The sequence below is a fragment of the Scatophagus argus genome, chromosome 4 (assembly GCF_020382885.2).
Source record: "Scatophagus argus isolate fScaArg1 chromosome 4, fScaArg1.pri, whole genome shotgun sequence".
Lineage (NCBI taxonomy): Eukaryota > Metazoa > Chordata > Actinopteri > Scatophagidae > Scatophagus > Scatophagus argus.
In genome coordinates, this window is record NC_058496.1 from 3764997 (window position 1) to 3785318 (window position 20322).

The 20322-nt window shown below is 43.3% G+C and overlaps 1 long non-coding RNA gene across 3 annotated transcripts; it reads right to left on the reverse strand.

Annotated features, from left to right (window-relative positions):
• Nucleotides 1–14454: 14454 nt before the first annotated feature.
• On the reverse strand, nt 14455–20189 carry LOC124058082. Of its 3 annotated transcripts, XR_006843211.1 has the most exons (5): nt 19275–20188; nt 18821–18952; nt 18402–18678; nt 17419–17939; nt 14455–16961 (listed from the first exon to the last, which is right to left on the reverse strand). It is a non-coding gene; the product is annotated as an uncharacterized LOC124058082 (long non-coding RNA). The 3 variants fall into 3 exon arrangements; XR_006843210.1 differs by having other exon boundaries at nt 17450–17939; nt 18402–18952; nt 19275–20189; XR_006843209.1 differs by having other exon boundaries at nt 18402–18952.
• Between the last annotated feature and the right edge of the window lie 133 nt (nt 20190–20322).

The following is a 20322-nucleotide window of genomic DNA, read 5'->3' on the forward strand; positions in this document are numbered from 1 at the left end:
ATATCCATTCAGGAAGTCCAGTTCAGCTCGTGGCACTTCAATCCCTTTCTGTGCTTCACCTTTGACTGAAACTGAAAATGTTTTACAGGGGCTCTGAAGGTCAAAATATAAACAATGTTGTTGTGTTTTGTGAAATGTGGTTGAGTTTTGACCTTCAGGGCCAAATTTTGGTTTTGAATCCTTTAAACCTGCTCTATCAGAGTATTTTAGTTAAGCTAAAATTTTGCCCACTTATGGAAACCTATAATTAAATATTAACTGATGAATGTTTGTCCTGAGCATCAGGGACTTGCTAGTGCTAAAGGTTAAATATCATCTTCATGTTTCTGATGGTACTTTATAGCAGTTTAATGGGACCTACAGTATGGGGGCCATGCTGTTCTTTAGACAGCAGAGCAGAATGGGAGGCTATGGTGCAGGGGCCTCACTCTGGGGGTCTAGGGTTTTGGCAGCAGAATGTGTTTACATTGTAATTAGGACTTAATTGTCCTAATTAGAATCCCCAAACCCTGATTACTCAAAGCCTTGCAACCTGCTGAGCCAAACAACCTGACTCCGCTTCAGTCATCAACTCAGACACCATGCATTAAGCTTGTTCCAAAAGCATGGTGTAATATTCATATAATGTTCCAAAAGACTCTGATGGCTATGAAGGGACTGCTCAAAACTGCCCAGGGAGCGCTGAGAAAAATGGATTTCCTGGAAAAGTGTTTCTTGCCTGAGGCTGGGTATGTGTGAGTGGAGGAAATCATATGCACAGGCATGAGTACAGAGTGGAAGCCTTTGTCACAACCCGCGTCATACAGGAAGCCTCAATTGATTTTTATTGAACACATTTTATGAGATCAATTTTCATGCCATCACATCCCATTTTCCTTTGTCTCCCTCCATCCCAAACCCCCTTTGTCTGACTCTCTCTCTGCCTTCTACAAAATCAATGTCATGGGCATCTGTCCTGGCCTCTGTGGGGAGGGTGGGGGGTGGGGGCAACAAGTGGAACATAAACACACCTGTCTTTCTCACCCTTTCTACCTGCCCTCATGGGGCTGCTGGGCAGAAGGCCCCATCAGCGGTCCATCTGAGCCCTGTAACCAGCACTGCCAAATCCAGCTCCCGGTAGAGCACACTGGGCTGACACTCCAAACGGTGTGTGGGGATATCGGGCAGGCTGGGCGGCCGGCTGGCTGCTGCTGCTGAAGGGAAGCATGGAGCATGTCAAACCGCAGCCAGTCTCTCCTGGGGCTGCACACGGCTGGACGGGCCTGATGCTCTTTCAGGCGCGTGGGGCTGAATCGATCCACAGCCAAGTCATGAGAGGCCACCACACATCGATGATAGCAATGCAGAATGTGCTCAGTGCCTTTAAAGTAAATTGTACTTCCAGGATTCCAGTCTTCACTTTTTTTTTGTGTTGCAATTTTTATATGATTTGTGTTGCAGCTCACTGTGGGGACAGGCTACACTACCTGTTTCTCTTAATTAAAACATTTTTTGCTAAAGGATTTGTGGAAATTCTAATTTTATTAAAATTTTCTGAAAGTTTTGATCAAATACCCTTCTTAATTTTATGTATAAACAATAATGACTGAATTGCTGTGACAGCATCCTTTACCTTATGTTCTCCAGGAGGTGTCAATTTCTGGTACCGACAGAAACATCCTGTGCACAACAAAATAAAGAATACGCACAGTTTCACACAGTTTGAGAAGCTCATAAATGATGATGAAAGGATTTTTTTTCTTTCAAAAAATCCTGCATAATATCCACTAAATGTTAAATCAGATCATTCGTTCTAATCTATACTTTTCTGTCATTGCAATAAAAATTCAGTCAGTGACAGAAACAATAGCATGATCTCTGAACAGCAAGTGTAAGATGACAGAAAAAAGCGTTGCCTACTGAGAATCAGCTCTTATGTTCACAAGCTAGGCTTACAGTTGACACACAGAATGTGTCCCCTGTGTCTATATAGACAAAGGTATCCAGACACCCCTCTTTATGGGGCTGTTTTTCAGGGTTTGGGCTCGGTCTCTGACTTCCAGTGAAGGGAAATCTTAATGCTTCAGCATACCAAGACATTTTGGACAATGCTATGCTTCCAACTTTGTGGCAACAGTTTGTTGAAGGCCCTTTTCTATTCCAGCATGACTGGGCCCCAGTGCACAAAGCAAAGCTCCATAAAGACATGGTTGGATGAGTTTGGTGTGGAAGAACTTGACTGGCCCACACAGAGTCCTGACCTCAACCCCATCCAACACCTTTGGGATGAACTGGAACGGAGACTGTGAGCCAGGTCTTCTGGTCCAACATCAGTGTGTGACCTCACAAATGCTCTACTGCATGAATGGGCACAAATTCCCACAGAAACACTCCAACATGTTGTGGAAAGCCTTCACAGAAGAGTGGAAGCTGTTAGAGCTGCAAAGCTGTCTGTGTGTTTAGAATGAGACGTCATTAAAATCCCTGTTGGTGTAACGGTCAGGTGTCCCAATAGTTTTGTATATATAGTGTAGCTTGCTAACTTACACTTTGCGAGTTGAATACAAACTTGTAAAATGGGTTACCCACAAAGTTACATGCTGTAAAGCGACAGAGACAGCCATATGCAGGTTGTTGTAAAAGGAAAAAACAGACAACATTCACAGGCCATGGAGGGCTGTGATGTCTCCAGTCAGTACTGCACCACGGTAGCTGGCAGCGCATCTTGTTGCAGTGCCAGCCCTCAAATGTCAGACATGACGCCCACCCGGATGATGCTGCATATAGCTACAGTGTCTTTATAGTTAATACTTCCTTACCTGAATAGCGTTAGTGTGTTTTGACTTTAACACACGTAACGAAGCGAATGTCTTATCCTGGAACTCACCTTCCAACAGGAAGTGGGATCAACCAATTAGTTTGTTTGACTCTCAGACCCCATGATGCCTTTCTGTGCAAAGATCTGCAGAGACTTTTGCTTTTATCTTTGTCTCGGGTCCATTTAGGACGGACCCCATTTCATCTTTCTATCTGCAAAAACACTACATTAATAGAAGAAAAACACGGGGACAGCCTCTCAGTGTGTGATCCGAGCTTAGCCCACACCGCTCGCTCACACCATTTAATGAACCAAGTCCTCTCGCTAATGAGGCTACCAAAGGACTCAAGGGTCAAGTTCTCTCCCTCATGCGCACACAGGGATACTTTGTCTCCACTCGTTTTTGAGGCTCTGTATAAAAGAACGCAGCAGTAAAATTTAGAGGCTCTTGGTTAATTAGTAAGGACAGGTCAGAGTCGCTTCACTACACTTAAGTTCATTAACCTTCCATGACATCTGGCGATGAAGTGTCTCGTTCGTAGCACATCACTGTGGGAAATCACACCTTTATGACCTTAGGAGATGCTCTCTGCCATTTTGGAATTATCAACGCTTAAACTGTCCATTGCATGTGATGATAAATACCGGTGCAGGACGATTAGCTGGGTCACGTTGAACCTGACGTAAAGGACAACTAAAATATTAACATCTTCACCAATTAATGGATTGTTTATAATAACCCGTTCAACAAGTACGTTACTTCTGAATTCTATGAATTTCAAATTAACCAAACCTCTGTCTCTGTTGGCTTTTTGTCTAAATATATGATGCTATGCAACCCCAGTGAGGCTCAGTACTGTGGGAGAAGTGAGTTCAGAAAACCAATCAGTGCTGGAGAGATTCTGTCTTGACAGGGGAAGCTCTTTGTAATTTTCAGGAAGATTATTTTAAATATAAGGCTGATAAACACACAGTAGCTGTTTGCATACAGTCTGAGGTAGACGTTCTGGTGAGGAATCTTATATCTGCGCATCTGAAGGCATCCCTCACTGAGAGGATACACAATCACAAGAAAATAATGCTGACATGCCCGCGCACGCACACACACACACACACACACAATCAGAATCTCCATCTCTGCAGGTGCTGTCATGGGCCCACTCTTCAGCCTCCCATCTTTTCCCCAGCTCTCCTCTTCTTCCTTTGTTCCCAGACTGCACACCGACATGTCCAGGTCTCGCCTCTGGGGAGTTTAGCCTGGCAGGAGGCTTGTTTTCAGAGCTTTGCTCTTTTTTCCCTTCCTCTTCTTCTCCTTTCTCTTTCCTGGGTTTTTTCGTCTGTACCGGTGCTGGCTAATTACCGGCACATTCTCCTCCTGCCAACAGCGTGCTGCTGCTGTCGAGCGCCTACCCGCCTCCCACCCTCCATCCTCCCCCCACTCCTCTGTTTCTCTCCTCCACATCACTAGGAGGGAGCGGAGAGAGGAGGTGGAGGGGAGGGCCGGGGTACAGATGTGTATTAATGAAGCAGTGAAGGGCAGGGGGTGACTCATAGAGAGGAAAAGAGAGAGGGAGGGAAAGAGGAGCAAGAGGAGATTTGCATGCAGAGACAACGAGATTCACCACTCTACAATGCCTTTCTCTCCCTATCTGCCTCTTTCTCTCTCCATCCACATCCTCTTCGCATCACCCTGCTCTCTCACTTTCTACCTCTCTCTCTCCCTTTCTCTCCTCTACCTCCTTGCCTCTCTCCTTTGCTCTCCGGCTTGCTGCCACTGCTGATTTGAATAATTCAGCACAAGCCGGTATTCTCCAGGGCCCCATTGTCTGTGCGTGGCAGGAGAATGAGAAGGAGAGAGATAGGGAAAGAGAGAGAGAGAGAGAGGGAGGGAGGTAGGGGTGGTGTGGGGGAGCAGGGCAGTGTGTGTGTGGGGGGGAGGCGGGAGGTCCATCCTGGCTGCTTTCACCTAGCTGTGGCGTAAATCAGCACTAATGAGGTAGAGGAGGAATACCTAGGCCTCTTAACAGACCAACGAAGGCATCGCCATGCCAGTGCACTAATGTGCACAGGTAGACACACGTTTGGCAGTCTGCATGCACACAACACCTCTCCGGCCTTCACTGCTCTGCTGTGTTTTGCTTATTGACTTGTTGCTAACCCTCACGCCCATGTGTGCTCAACCTGACGCATGTTCAATGTCATCCTGCAGGAGGAGGAATATTGGCAAAAAGAGCAACGGTCTCAACAAACACAAGAAAAACAATCAGCGCAACTGATCGATTGCAGCATTGTTAAGGTGACTCGTTTGCAAGTAGTCAGCAGACATTTAAAGTTGTTCACGTATTTCCATAGATAACAATTCATTAATCGTGCAAAGGGAAGTTGAGACAAATGACGCCCACTAGTACCGACTAACTGCTGGCATGATAAACTTTATGCATTCTTGAAATACAGTTTATTTCAAGAAGAGAAAAAAGTGCATGTATAGACAGGCTCTGCAGTCTGAGAGTTTTCTTAAGGAATGTGTGTCTGCTCTCTGGAGATTTTCCGATGTAATCATTTTGTCATGATGTTGTATGAACATTTGTAGTCTTTACAGCTGCATGAAGAAGAGTAAGAAGTGCATGTTGTGAGTGCTACAAAGTAAGAGATTTGCCTTCCCACCCAGTCACCACACTACATGCTGGCACTGTGAGCTTCCACAAGCAGGGATATGTTGAAACTTCACTTTTATTTATTGTTACATTTTTAATTGTATTTATTTTTTGGTGGGTGGGACTCTTTGCTTGAGATCTGGTTAGGTTTAGGCACAAAAAAAAACCAAAAACACAAAGACTGATTCAAATGTCCAAACAGTCACTAAAGTTACCCAGTATAAATGGTCTAAAACACTCGTCTCTTGATGTTGATGTGAGACGTATAAGTGACGTACAAAGCGAACATGTCCATAGTTTGAAGACATGTTCAGTGCCAACATTTTATTGTGGCGACTGGCCATGATTTGACTCTCTCGCCCTTCAAACTGAACCCTGAAAGACTGAAGGCCGAACCCAAACTGCTGACTACAGAAGACACAACAGATGCTCTCTCATTCTGTCTCTTTAGCTATCTTTGACTTTTGTAAATTTTTCCGCTGTTGAACCTCACTGATCTTCACCTTCTGTCGCCCTAACCCACTCAGCTCTCAGCATCCACCCACTGACTCTCATAAGGGACGGGGCTGAAAAAAAACAATAAACAACTGTTACACCAACGGGAACTTCCTCTGGCGACAGGCAGAGTGCAAAGACTGGACTGAGATCAGCTGAATGTGGCAAAGCTCCAGAGACTGCAGTCTACACTGCAGCTTCTTCACACCCTACTGGTGATTTGTTCCCATAAGAAAATATGTCAGTAATAGCTACACCTTCATGAATATGGACCAATGTGGAAGCTTTGTACTGTCTGCACAGTGACATCAGTCAGCTACCTCTCTCATAGGAGATCACATACTAGCCCCGTCAGATGTACGGTTTTTAGTTTCTCAAAAAGAAAGAAAGAAAGAAAGAAAGAAAGAAACATATAATGTCTAGACATCAAAGGCATGACGCAAATGTTGTGAAAGGCCTTTCTTTTGTAAGTCTTGTGAACTCGCTGTCAGGCATGGGTAAAATGTGCATTTAAAAACATTTGGAGGGTGTAGATTCAGAACTAAGTATTGCACATTATTTCTATCAGCGCGGCTTTAGTTCTATATTTGGCTCCTGTGGGTGAAGAACTCAATAAAAAACAATGAGTATGGAGGAGGCATGATCACGAGTTTTATTTTTTTTTTTTTTATAGAGGAACTGATTCCCTGGGTACATTTTACAACTGTAATAATGTAATCTGGGGAACATTTATTGGGTTGTTTATCTGAAATAACAAGCTAACAACGTGTTAGATAGGCTCAATTAACCAGGGAATCACAAAAGCAGCGTAATGTCGGTGCCTTCCCCTCATTTTCTCTTTTCTCAGTTTCTGCATGTTTGCTATTTTCCAACCCCCCATTTAGTTAAGAAATCTAAACCATGAGGTGTTTTTTTAGCCATGGGTGGGGGGGGCTTACATCAAATTATCAAGCTTCAAATGATGAATGAACCCATGTCGTCAAATAATCAGCTTCAGGAATTTGCTCAATGAATCAAAGTGTTTCCTTAGGATAATTTTACTCAATGAGAGGAAAGACAAGAGAATAACTTTTCACTGTTTGCATTGTGGGCCCTCTCACTATGTCTGCGGTCCCCCATCATTCGGCTTGCCAAAAGCATTGACTGGAGCAGGGTGGAAATCCTCCAGGCGAGCTGCAAATTGAGGGAAAGATCGGATGAAATAAAACAAAAAGGGAGAGAAGAAAAGGCCAGCAAAGAGAAAGAACTGTAATAAATGTAAATGATGTTACAGCCTGTGTGGCAATCACAGTTTGACTGTGGTCAGAAATATGAATTCAGTAACAGTCATGGCCATCAGGGAGTTACACAGATAAAGGCAAAGGAGGATACAAAAAGAAAGAAAGAAAGATTTTGACATCTGTTATGCAGCTGGGAGTATTTCTGAGGGATGCCAGGAGAAAAAGAAATTAAACACATGTAGGAGGAGCTCAAGGAAGTCTGGAAGAGAAGAGAAACACGGGATCCAAAATGGCTGGACTGGATTAAAATGGCAGGAAAAAAAAGAACACCTTTCTATTTACACAGTCAAATCAGCCTGCTTGTACACCCATGTCAAACAGCACTGATTAACTCTAGCTGAGAACTACACTTGCGTGATGACCTTTGCGGTAAACCCTCCCTTTTCTCCCATAAAGGTGAGGCAATTTGCACCCTTTGTAAAGTTTCACCTAATAAGTCGTAAATTTACAGTATGTCAAGGTTCATGTAACAGCAGTCTGCCATGGCTGAATGTAAATTCAGAGTCTTCATCCTCTGCCTGATTACAGCTGCAAAGTGGCAGTGAAAACAGGGCCACACACACACACACACACACACACACACACAGAGAGAGAGGGGGAACCATCCCCAAGCTGGGCTGAGCTGCATCACTCCTACAGGCCCTGACAGTAATCAGGAGGAGAAGTGAATGCTGAGGAAGTGTCAACAGAAACAAACTCTGTGCTTCGTTTAGGCCAGATTGAACTGATAGCTCATTGCCAGTGACATAATTTAGATGAATGGTGGGTGCAATCCATCAGAAGAGTATCGCCGGTGTGAGTGCGAGTGTGGGGAGGAGGAGGGGTGCGACCCTCTCCGTGTCGGCCTGCCAGTGGGGATCCCATTACCCTACACCTGTTAACAACACCAATCCCCTTGTATAAACAGTAAAGTGATCCTTTTATCGAAGGCAGGGGGACAGAAGGAGACAGACGGAGAGCCAGAAAGAGAATGTGGAGAATGTGAGAGGAAAGAGCTGAGATGAGAGAGAGAGAGAGAGAGATGAAGCAGAAGAATAAAGAAATGTTTTCTTGTTTGGTTTTAGAGAGACTAGCACCCCTGGACGTGATGGATGAACCCAGGGTCTGGAGAGACAAGTCACGGACAGATGGCTCAGATACACACTCCAATCACAAAACGGGAGCTTCCTGGCTAAAGCAAGAGGGACATCTAGTGGTGGAGAGTTAAACTGCACATTCCTGAACTGCTGGAAATTCAGTCAAGCAAATGTCTCAAATGTCGACCTTCGGAAATGTAAACTTTGAAAGCATTCGTGTTTATTTGTATTATTACCATGCAACGAAAGATCTAACAAGCTTGTCAGATAAGAAAACACCTCACTTTTAAAGATTTCAAATGCAAAAAGCTGCCATAATAACAACTAGTAGTAAAATTTAAATTATTGAAAAAAAAAAAATAATAATCTACTTTAACTGTGTGACAGCTATCAGAAAATCTGAATCTGAATTATGGATACTGCTGTCATGAAACAGAGTGGTTGGCTGTTGGAAGGGTAGAGTGTTTATTTAATTGTCTTTGGCTGAGGCACTTGTGAGTGATTATTCACAGCAATGTGTTAACACTTATACTTAAAGAGCCAAATATGCTCTAAGTGATGGCTGTACAGTGGGCTTTATTTGTTGGAATCAGTCCTGCTTTTATAGCTGCAGAGTAAAGACAACAAGAAAAAGCTTTGTGTGGAAAGGATTCAAATATACACTTCATTAAAGGACTCGGAGTGTTAATGAGACATTTATATTTATACGCAGGCAACACTGATCTTAACTAATTAATTTAAATTTTAAAGGTGCCAAAATATATGCTTCATGTAAAACATCTTCAGAAGTTATCTTTTCTACAAAGAAAAGGTGTTTTTACGATGAGACGTGTTATGTTTTGTGCGTTCCTCCACATGCGTTTACTCTCACTTTCATGCAACAAGGGTGACCACTCTGCCATGAAACTGTTAACATGCTGTTATTCAGTCTGATACAGAGGACAATTGTCATCGCAAGCAAGTGGCCATTATCTGCCACTGAAAGGCAATTTTTTATGTTTTTGTGTAGCGTTTTTTTATGGAGTGTGGGGGGGTGTACATTATGATTATCATTTGATGAATGGCTCATGCAGAAAAATGAAAAAGAACAACTACTCAGTAAAAGCAATTGCGTCAAGCGGTAGGCTAATTGCCCTTTTTCAGACAGTGAAAATAATGGGCCAAAACTCAAAAGCCATCCAAAATGTGACTAAATTACCCTCCTATAGCTGGAGAAACAGTTTATCTTGATCACTGAGTAATGATAAGAATCAGAGGAGCACAGAGCAGTGACCTGGCAGGTTTTAAGGTAACCATTAACTGTTTGATAGCTTTAGGGACGTTGCTATCTGCTTTTGTCATTATTGTTGGGTTTTCGCTGTCAGGTTGATTTATTTCTGAGGAAGCAAATAAGGTTGTTTTCATGCAGGATGGATGTTTTTCAGCTAGCTGCAGCTACAGTTTATATCACTTTGTACTGACTTAACACAGGTGAGGAGAGCTGCAACAGCATATCGAAGCTTTGGGACTGAGGCGCAGACAGACTCCCTTCCTCTGTTTTTGACAAACAGCCATGTCGACTTCCTGTCCGTCCAACTTATCCCGTTACAAAAGATCTGTTTGGGATAATTCAGTTTTGTTTTGCAGTTGATTTCAGTACGAAGTCCCTGATGGTATAACCCAAATTATGAATAAATCTAGAATTGAATTGAAATACTGAGCCTGCACGTCAAATCATGTCCTGTTGGTTTAGACCATTAACAAAAACATGTTGTGGTTAGTTGGGGTATGGCCGGACTATTTCTTGGCCAGGAGCAATGACTTCCTAGAGTAACTGCTACTTCCCGCAGCCTGCAGTGATGAAAAGACTAAACAGATGAGGTTTAACACACTGGATGCACTGGACATATTTTGTCACCTTTGGACAGAGCCAGGCGAGCTGTTTCTCCTTAGCCTCAGTTTTTTTGCTAAGCTAAGCTAGCAGGCTGCAGGTTGGAGCATCATATTTAACAGAAACTCTCTGTGAGGGGAGCACATTTCCAAAATGTCAAACTGTTCCTTCAACATGGCAAAGTATTAAATAAGTGGACCAAAAGCCTTAATGGAGACATGAGATGACAGCAGTTCCCATCAACCTGGCAAAGTGAGTACTTCTCAAACTAAATATCACATTCATTAGTGAAGCCATCAGAAACTGTGAATATTATGATGTGGTGCACATGTAATAGCCTATTAGCGTTAAATGCAAACCTGTGGGAACTTCACAAGTGTTAAACTATGTGAACCTGTGTAGAAACTCATTCAGGAGTGTTTTAGTTTCTAAATGAAATATTTCATATTTGCGCAGTGCTAATGACAGTGCAACTAATTCTCTCCATTTCCATCTCATCAGCCCACAGTATCAGTGAGTTCATGTGAATTGCAGTGTGTGGGAGCAAAAGTGGTGCAGCCCAACGAACGGCGTTCATCCTCAGAAGAGTTTCTCCCATCACCCCCCTCCCCCTCCTCTCCCTCTCCTTTCATTCTCATATTGTGTCTCTAACGAGTCACGTCCATCTAGCAATTATTATGAAATTAAAGCTATTTTCCATGGCCGATGTTTGCCCCGGTAATAACCACACCGAGATAGGCTTCATTCATTTAGCATTTTAGTTCAGCTCAATTCCTGTCGCATTAGCAAGAGGAGCAAAATCAGAGTGTCACTCAGATATTCTGCTTAATGGTTTGGCAATGGCCTGGCCTTTTTTCTCCCCCTTTTCCTTTCGCGATCCTCCTAACCCTATCTCCCTGCCAATTACACTGTTTAATCTATATGTAGATAATGGTGTCCAGGACCTCCCTGTTGAAATGTCAGGTGTGAAGAGGTTATTAGCTAACTTTTAATTACTGTCCATCATTCAGCAGCCAGCAGGACAGATTGGCCCTCTCCGACTGTCCACTTATCTAGTCTCTGAATGTTGGCTGCAGGCGGGGAAAAGAAAGACATTTCGGAAGCACCAGGTCTCTGACTTAATATCACCATTTTCACACTATTAACAGGACTTAGTGTTTGGAAGAATTACGTGGAAAGGAGGAGGAAATGGTGTGACCAAGTAAATCATGTGTCAGATAGTTTAATGGAAGTAGATCGTGTGTTAGTTAAATGCTAAAAGTTAAATGGAGGATGATTTAAAAGTTTAGAAGCAGAAAATGGACGTGAAGCAAGACACAGCAAAAAAGAAAGTGGCTGTGGGTTAACGCGGCACAAAGCTCACTGCGAAAGTGTACGGAATCCTGCATCAACATAAACCAGAACAAAAATCTGCCCTCTCACATTTTCCAAAATACTCGAACCACATTGTGTTCTGTGGTTCTACAGACACTGAGTCATGTCGGTCCCTGAAGGTTTTGTTGATCTGAAGAACCTGCAGCCTGGTCAAAACAGAGATTGCCCTGTTCATAGAGATTAGTCGAATTTTCCTCTTCTTGAAATGTTTTAAAAGTCTGCAAACCATTTTCCTGAACTCCCCCTGCCCTTGTGTTAAAGCCCCTATTGTACATTTAAAGACCCACAGCCCCTGACCCAAATTCTGCTGCTCTCTGCTTCCATTCCTGCTTTGCAGTACTCGAATTGGGGCCCAAAATAATATGAGCTCCCAGGTCTGTCTCTCTGTAGCAGACTGCAAGGGCTAACGTTATGATACATGAAGAGATATGTTTCAGACAAAACTAACAAAAATCCAAATGAAATTTTGCTTTGATTTCAGAGCATCAACAATGAAGAAAGCACAGGGTTGTATTGATAACTGCATTATTTGCATATCAGGAAGAAACGACTTTGAACTTTCAGTGAAATGCGTATTTTGTGAAATGCAACATTTTACAAACAGGTATTTGTGTAATCTCCTGTGTCCTCCATCTCCAGTACATTTAGAAATAGAAGATTTCATCATAAATCGCACTGGTTCAGTGAGGACTGTTTAGTAGGTGGTCTGTAAGTCAGACTTGTACCTCAAAAATAGGACACCTCAACATTGTAACCAGATTCGCACGTCTTCATTCGAACGACAAGCAGACATACATACATACATACCAACACGTACCTGCAGGGAGAGTGATCTATATTCAGCCCTTGAACTGTCTTTGAGCGGATTTACTATTTTAAACTCTGCGGGGTCGAGCACTGTCGATATACAGCGCCACAGAGAGAAATACTTCACTTTTTCTTCTTGGTCCTCGCCATCTTTTACAAGCTTACAAATTCCATTGGAGGCAGCGAGCTGTTATTTCAGCAGACATCCTCCCAGTGATGGAGGCTCTGGTTACAGAGAGCTGCTTCTGGATCACACACATAAACACAGACACATGCGCACATATGAACAGACATTCCTCATTTTACTCAAGGAGAGAGTGAAACGCAAATAGATAATCGGCAAAACCCTCCGAAATTCTGAAACGATGAGATAATTCTGGAATTATTTATTGCCAGCCCGCACTGTTTCTTCTCCACGGCTCTCTGCGGGCCTCAGATGCCTCTGTGGCACCCATGTCCCTGTAAACTGAAGCATTAGTGTAATTTCAAAGACCAGCAAAACTAACCATTCACTAGAGAACATCATTAAGCCGATTAATGTTTTTCCATCCCAACATACCTGCCTTTGAACTGGGGTTTGTGTGATATTTAAGACTTTAAGTGGAGCCTCGGTGTTCTGTGAGGGGTTTTGTGTGTGTTCAGACTCTGCTCTCTGAGCTCTGCGGTGAATTACAGCTGACCCATGAAGACCCCGGGCCCCGCTGCTCCTACCTTTGGAAACTCCCGTCATCTGGTTCACATCGGGGCTCAAATGAGGGGCAGAGCTGAGCCCCCCCACCCCCTGTCTGACACAAGCAAAGGTGGAGGAGGAGGACGTGGAAGATCTGCTGAGGTGTGTTTGTGTGCCACACAGCCACGACCTGTATGACAGTTGGGTTATGACACAGCCAGGGTTGTGTGCTATAAACAGGTAATTAAAAATAAATCAATCACATCGGTCATGGTTGTCCATGTAGAGAGGGATGAACTTCGTATCTCGACAAGCAAGAGATGGAATGAAAGGAAATTAGCAAAAATTTGATTTGCACCTCTCAGCAGGACAATTTCAGGCTTCCACAGCGTGAAATAGAAAAGCAGTCTAAAAACAGTCGCATCACAAACATCTGCCACACGATGTAGCAAAGGAAAGTCTCACACACAGAACAGGAAACAACATATTACTTCAATTGAGGTGATAAAGTGATATTTCATGTGTGGCTTCAGTGCTGTGACTTCTGCTAAAAGGTGACAACTGTGCTCACAGTTCACTCACTCTTTTAGAGATTTTACTGGGCCTGTTTTACAAGAGGAAAAAATAAACATTTTATGGCAGCAAATGATGATGTTACTGACCTTAGCACTACCAAGAAAGTGCCTCCCACCTTTTCTGTTAAATGAACGCCTCGTGAATATGCAGAGGGTACGATTAAAATTAATATTGAAGGGTATGAAATCACTGCACCGTGACAAACTTGTGTTCAGTGGCTGTAAACAGAAGCAGAACATCCACTGAGCTGCTGGAGCTTCCACTGCACCGACAGAACACCAAATCCTCAAAGCTGAGGAGATGCTGCCACCTGCTGTAACACTGAAATCATGAAAATGAAATCCTCCCACCGATGTGAGGCAGCATCACTTTCAGAGTTACACGTGTTACTTCGGCGACGGCACGCGGTGACAATTCAATCACCTGCTAAACTGAATAAATAAATTGCACATGCAAACTCTTACAGCTTTGAAGTTAAAAAAGAAGGGCAAACTTCTTTTTCACATGTGAATTTAACACATTTGGTGGATTCTTAAAATGAGATTTTTTATTATTATTATTAAAAATGGATACTGCAAGACTCGGCATGTGTTGATCATGCTGCGACAGTAATCACGCTTCAGTTTGATTATAGCAATCAAGACAGCAAAGGTGTTTTTTCTGGAGATGACACTTCATACTGCCACAGAAACCCCCCCTCCCTTGTGATATGCTGGCGGGGTGCAGACAACATGCTCCTGGACAGGACTGTGCAGACTTTTTGTTGTTGTTGTGTACAATGTGAATGCATGGATCTTTTAGGCTGCAATTTTTTGTGCAAACAGATGAGAGACGAGACAATACACCATAAACATGTTTTACTTCCATGTGAAAATTATTTATTACAAGTTATATGGTAAAGGCAACTGATATGTTAGCAGTACATTACAAAGACAGCTGTGTACATGTTTGTTTCTTTACATGGTACTTCCACACTCAGTGTTGTTTGGGAGCAGAAAGGCAGAAAGCTGTGTGTTATACGCATCCAATAAAAATAATCTGCACTGGTATGTTAAAGTATTGTTTGAAAGAACAAAACCAGGTGGTTTCTCTCTCTCACACACACACACACACACACACACACACACAAACAAACAGGCACATTCAACTCACACCAGTAACTCTTCAAAGCTTAATTCTGTTAGTACATTTAATAAGTGATGCACCTCCTCAAAGTCAGGGTGCTTCACTAGTTCTTCCACTCAGCACAAAGTTAGTGATTCCAGTTAGTTTTTGTTAGATTATTAGATTATTAGTTTATTAGTGGGTTAGTTGGTTAGTTTGCAGAGAGCTAATGCAAGCCCTTTGGTTAGTTTCTGTTAATTTAATGAACTAAGGGAATTGTCTAACTTGCTCATAAGGACTTGTGTCAGCACTGACACAGTAGAAGCTCAGGCCTAAAAACAGCATCTACTCATGGCACTGAAGATGATTTGGATAAAAGCTTCCATGTAATGTCATTTGACTTTCGACTGGATTGAATTATGCTTCGGTCAGAATGAACAGAGAGGTTAGTAAGAGCGTCAGGTGGACCATTACAGCCTCACCTACTGTTAGTATCAGCACCATATTAAGTTAGTAGTGGAGATGAGGTTTGCTTGGCTTGTTGGACAACAGGCCAGGCACTCACCCGTGAAGGTTGACCACACAGCACACAGGCAGAGACAGAAAGACGGGTCTCTGAAGCTGCGAATTTAGCCTGCGAAGCCTGTTGCACGCTATGGGAATATCATCATTTGGAATCAGATCAGTTTTGTGAGGATTCTTCCAAAGTATGTGGTCAACCCAGTTTAGTATCAGCAGCTGCTGTTTCTCCTCCTCTTTTCATCTAGTGGTTAATAAGTTCTCCCTTCCCAAGTCCTGAAACCCTTCTTGACTTGCCTGCTTTAACTGTTTTCGTCGATTTTCTTCTTTGAAAATCAATCTAAAGCTGGTCGTTTGTAGAAGAAGGATTGCAGGATCATGAGAGAGAAGTGTGTGCGTCGGACTGCGGGGCATAAAGCAGAGGGTTAGTCAGTGGGTTAGATTGAACAAGGCCAGCCATCAGCATTCAGAGGACAGGTTAGTAATCATCCCACTGTTAGCACACATTAGTATTGTTAGATATTAGTGAGATACTGTTAGTAGAATCCAGACCGGGTAAAAAGCCATTTGCACATCATTATTAGCATTTGGTGTAATTTGCTTAAGTATCAGGTGGTGGGGCTGTAGACATCATGACAGTTTAATTAATGCCAGTAGGCACCATTTAGAAAACTACACACAGTTAATTTCCAGAGACATTCTTGTCGCTTATGATTATCTAAACCACAAGAATCCCCACCTAACTGGTACTTTAAAGAGGTCAAAACAAATGCTAAGAATCATATGTAAATACTTTTCATCCCTTCTCTGGTACAAGAAAAAAAAAAAAAACTTCAAGCATGTTTTAAAAAACTTTGCAGCTGGGATAAAATCACTGAAAAGCAGATGGTAGCTTCAGGACCATTACAGAAGTCTGTTCTGTCAGACAGGCATGACACACATGCACACGCACAGGAACAAACACACACACACAAATAGAGCACATGCACACAAACACATGCACTCACGCTGACACGCACGCGCCCACACACTTACAGCTGATATACACTGAGGATGTACTGCACATCAAAGAAACAGTTGGCGTCACATCCAAATTAAGAGATTTGAAGACGAACAAAGAACATACTGTGTGAATCACACACTGTCAGAATGTGAGAAAAATAGTCATTCTCACGCAGAATTTTTAACATTACAGGCTTAAAATAACAGCATTTCCACTTCTGCATCTGACATGAACACATGCTAGCTTTGGTGAGAAGTTAGCACACAGGGGAGCATCGTTAACACACCTCTTGCGGTGAATTTAAAGGGTCTCATACTGAGAGAAAGCGACTAAATGATAAGCAGAGTGATGGAGGTAACAGCGGAGAGGTCAGCACTGACAGAGGCTGAAATAAACAGGCGTGAGAGGTGTTCAATGGCTGCAGTGTCGGGGTTTTTGATCGGCCGGAAAAAAGAAAGAAAAACATGGCAGTGTGGGTGGATGGAGCTGTATTAGCATTACTCACAGCCAGGAACACACACACACACTGCAGAAAATCATTTTGGACTCAAAACACCCAATAGAAGTGCTTTCCTGCTAAATCTGGTTATGACTGACTGAGCAGTGGCATTTCAAACTCTTCCAAGCCCTTTTCACACATACACAAAAGCAACAGAAGTCGTCTCTCAGCTGGGAAACACTTCGTTGTCTCCTTCTGAAGGTACTGGACAGCAGCAACGGCACCATGCGTCCATCGCTGCAGGGAGGAAAGACATGGCAGCTGTTACAGTCAAAAAGTGAACAATGAGGTGATGCCTCCCAACACAAGCGACACCCTCCTGATGGCCTCCTTTACATGACGTGCTGTTAAAAACATATTTTCATGCTGGTCTGAAAAAAAAAGCCAGGATTATCTGCTGTATGTTGAATAATGATTCTGAAAAACTGATGATGCTAATCTGATTTGGTCACGGTCTCCACTTTCAGGTTGGTTTATCTCTTCTCTTAACCGTAATCCTGGAGACACAACGTATCTCCCACGTTCTATCTGTTGGCCATTTATCGGCACTCTGGGCCAGCACAGAGGCTCAGCGCAGTGGAACACATCCTGTACGTGGGCAAAAGCAAGACAGATTGGCTCTGCACTTTATATTCATCTGGACCAATATAACAAGTCACAGTGTGGAGTGAACATGAAGGGAAATAAAAGTCACCGTGGTGTAAATCTACTGACAGATCCTGTACCAGTCAGTGAGGCAGCACAGCTGAGCGCCAATGGAGCGATGCCACCCGTCAGGTCCAGTTCGAGCCCCGATCTGTTTTTCCATCAGTGTAACTGGAGAGGAAAACACAACACAAAGCAGCAGAAAAGTGGGACGCCACCCAACTGTCGACCCAAGATACCCCAGGCATCACTTCTTTAGCTTTACTGTTTCTCTCCACACTAACGAGGCTGAAATACACCCACCGCTACAAAGACACACTTGAGAGGCGCTATTGTTGTCAGTTATCTGTATTAAATTAAATTCTCCATCTGGTATTTTGTGTGTGTGTGTGTCCATCTGGTAAAATGAACCTCCCTTACAACTTTAATAAACATAAGCCGGCCTGTACACATAACCTGTCCTGCTGCTGGTTCCCGTTTGGATCCTCCCGGTGTCCTCACTGGTCACATTTCAGCAGCTCTGCAGACGAATCGGGTGCAAAGTCCGTGCAACTCTGACCCCAGGGTTGGCTACAAAATGAAAGGATATCGAATAAGGCTGTGGAACACCTTACAGCTGATTCACTGTTTGTTTGCTTTACATTCTCTGTATATTATGTCACATACAACCAGAGCTCTGGACTGTAGCTGAGGTTTAATTTGTTTGACGTTTCCTTTGGTGGGAATGTCTACTGTCTACCTGGAGATGAAAGACCGTGTAGTTTTGTACTGTATACATGATTAAATAAACCTTAACTCTAATTTGGCATGTGTCCACCAGAAACAGCTCTTCTATAAATAAGCACATTTCAGTATTCATAAACGCTGCATGGATGTCAGATTGAGGAGACCTTCTCCACAGACCAGGCCCTCCTCTGCAGGAAATGAGTCAATGTTCATCCAGTCGAACAACAGACAAAAAACAGCTTAACCTTTTTAAGTATAAACGTTCAGTGTAAAAGAAGAGCAGATGAAGTCTTTTGTAATCCCTACCGGTGGTCTCCTGGTTCCACATGCACCTGTCCCGCAGCACCAGACGGTGTGGAAAGATCACATCTTCATCTTCTTCTTCTGCTTTTTCTTTTCCATGCTGAGGGCAAGCTGCCTAACCTGCAAATACACACCGAGTGTGTGTGCAGTCATTGCGCCTGCAGTAAAAATGAGCTCGTCCCTCTGGACCTACACGGCTCGCACTAACACGATCCGCGGCTGAGCGTCGTCTGTATGGCCGCCGAGCTGAGGGAAGCAGATGTGGGAGTGCCAACAACAGCTGCGCATTGACGGGAGTCCAGTCCGGGTAAGAAAAAAAAAAAAACAGGGTAAAGTGGAGACGGAAGGTTCTGGACAAAGAGAACGGATGGGAGGTACTGAAGAGAACAGCGACGTGTTTGAGTGAGCAGGACTGCACAGACCTGAATTAATCAGTCTCCAGCTGCTGCCACAGGTTTATGGTCTTTTGTATGCGCGCCCTTCATCCACCATCTGTGTTTCCTGGGCAACCGAGGACTGCCTGCAGGCACCAGCAGCTAACACACAGCAACCACCTCGAACCAAAAACACAACAGCGTTCTGCTGTAATGTCACTTAAAGGAGCATCACTGAGGATGTGTAGAAATACTCAACTTAATTAACTGATTTCTCCACGTGGACAAAGACGGACACACATCCGTTCTCTGACCATTTGTTGTCACAGCAAATAAAAAGAAAAGCTCACAATAACACTGCAAATATGCATCATTGATGACAACTTGTCTTAAAGCTTATCTGCTTTTGTCTGTAAATGTTGGTAAATATAGTTTTTTTACTCATCCATCGTCCATGGCAAGACATTCAGTAGCTGCTGAGATCAGAATCAGAAATACTTACGAGGTACACGTCTGTATGTGGTGAGTTTACATTAATAGAGCAAAAAAACAGTGCAGCAACACAGTGAAAACTGCAGAAGGCACGACTGAGGACGAGTGTCGCAGTCTATTGACTGATACTTCACTAAAAAACAAAAATGTCCGCCTCAGTCCAGCTGTGTCCATTCTGTCCCTGCAGTCAGCCACACTCTCTCTTGTGCAGGCCCATGCATTATTTAGCAGCTCTCCAGATTTGCCGTTCTACACCTGATGTCCTCGGATTTTACGGTCTGCCCGAGTCATCTGACTCCCACATGCACCTGCTCACCTGTTCCTCACTCTCCAGTTACTCCCCTCAGTATTTACACCAGCTCATCTCCACCTGCTCCACCTGCCTTAGCTTTCCTGACCCTGAAAGCTACAGCAGGGGTTGTAGCTAATAGGTGCAGTTTGACTGCAGTTCACTAACACAGCTCACTGCTTGCTACCATGAGGGACACTGAAGCTAGTGAGCCTTTTCAGTCAGGGAGGGGTCTGTGAGGTGTTTGTGGTCCTCCACCTTCTCCCTTTTCTGGCTGTGTTGGTAACACTGTTACCTGAATACATGTCAGAGGTCATAACCCTTTCTTTATTAAGTACAGGCCTACTGTTATCAGTCATGGCATACCCATGGATCAGTCTGGGCAAGTAATCACAGGGGCTGGGAGAAAGACAAAGACAGGAGAAATGAAGGTGCCAACAATGCAATGAATGAAAAGTATCAAAATAAAACAGGTAACCCAAAATGTATTAACCAGTTGGACCGGAGGGTGTGTCAATGGTGTGACTGCCAAAATATTTGCAGATTGATTTAATGAACGCGTTGTTTCAGGTCTAGTCTCATCCATGATCTGATTTGTTTACAGTATTTAAAACAAGTCATCACGACTACATAATATTTTGATATCTGGATAATCTACAGGAAGTATTTTGACCTTTTTTTAAACTTGTGAACATTGTACTTTATTTACATTTGTCTCTCCTTTATTGTTTAAATAATATTACTAAAGCCAATTTACAAAGTACTTATA